Source organism: Lactuca virosa, chromosome 3 (genome assembly GCF_052849685.1).
Source record: "Lactuca virosa cultivar CGN04683 chromosome 3, Lactuca_virosa_CGN04683_v6, whole genome shotgun sequence".
Classification (NCBI taxonomy): Eukaryota; Viridiplantae; Streptophyta; class Magnoliopsida; order Asterales; family Asteraceae; genus Lactuca; species Lactuca virosa.
The window spans coordinates 152,550,822-152,552,629 of record NC_136428.1 but is presented as its reverse complement, the minus strand read 5'-3'; positions in this window follow the sequence as shown (position 1 = coordinate 152,552,629).

The window sequence follows — 1,808 nt, the reverse complement described above, 5'->3', positions numbered from 1 at the left end:
AGATTGTTGGTAACAAGGAACGGCTGAATCATAATCTTCCAGAAACCATAATTAGTACGAGATAGGGTAAAAGGGAACTTATGAGAATTGTGTGAGGTGTTCTCGGTTGTGGAGAAGGCATTGATGGTCGCCATCTATTGACTAGTTGTGAAGATCGTCCCAGACTTGTGTGAATTGGATCTGATCGGCGGCTATGTCTGTAACCTAGGGCTGACTCAAAAATTAGCTCTGATACCGATATAACTTGGTAAATAAGTTGTATTGATTGAATTGTATATTAGATTACACAATGAGTATATATATATATATATATATATATATATATATATATATATATATATATATATATATATATATATATATATATATATATATATATATATATACAACTTCAACCCTATGCTCATAATAATTTGTCTAATAAACCATATGTGCCCCAAGGTCATAGTGTCATCGGATGGTATTGTATACATGTTTCATCCATACATATTGTCCACATGCTTTATTATGAACCCACGACTAGCAAATTTTGGGATCTACTATATGGTCGAGATGCGAAAGATGGGAGTTACTTAACAGAGAAAATAAGAGTTGGAAACTAATTGTCAAATTATGTTATAAAATATTGTTATTAGTTCCGTTATGTTATCTTATAAATATAATTTCAACGTATTGTAACATGGATGTTTCTGTTGTTGGAGAGGTGCCTAATAGATGTGTTGTAGACGATAATGCCACCTATGTTTTTTTATTTCTAACTGGGTCAAAATTGAGAAAAATCACTACTAGAAAACTAAGGCAATAGCTACGGCACAATCCGTAGGTATTCCGTAGGTATAAGGCAATAACTACGGATTTGCTACGGAAAATGGCCTATAGCATAAATGCCCGTGGGAAATTTGTACCTACAGATTTGCTACGGACTAGCTACGGAATAGCTACGGCCAATTCCGTAGGTATAATAGCTACAGATTAGCTACGGAAACGAATTGCTACGGAATGCCTACGGATTACTAACGGGAGTCGAGTTTGACTAAAGTTGACTAGTTTCCTACGGAATATCTACGGAAATACATAGCTACAGATTTGCTACGGATTACCGACGGAGCCCACTTTGACTAACATTGACTTTATCACCTACGGATTTCCTACGGCTCACATTACCTACGGATTTTCCGTAGGTAATCCGTAGGTAATTACTTTTTATTTTTAAAAAAAAAACAGCAATAAATTATAAAAAATCCAGTTTTTTCTGTCCAAAATATTAAAAAAAAACATTACATTAAACTTATAATAATATTGAAATTCAACCACAAAACAAATAACCTTACAATAAAACTAATAAACCTAAAAAAATATCAAATACAAATACATATTACTAACATTGACTAATACTACATTAAATGTATCTAATAATACACATTAAAAGTGTCAACCACAAATGTTTAACTAAGTGTTTACAAGCATAAAACTAAGAATTATTTTGGTGGATTACTCGGCAATTTACCGGGTGAGTTGAGTCGAGTCAATAAAGGCCGACCCGTGTTCTTCAATTTGAGTTTTGAATCAAATGCCGCCAATTGTTCCTGTTTAAAACACCATAATCAATGATCACAAAAAAATACAAACATAGCAATGTACTTTCAAGTATTTGTTTATTATGCCATAATTAGGAACATTTTTGAAAGTGACAAAATGAAAGTAGGATGTTATAATAAGCATGTATATTTTGCATTTAACTAGCTCAAAAATTAAAACACATTTCCTTCTAATTATCATGTTGTTGAATCACTACAATAACCGACTCA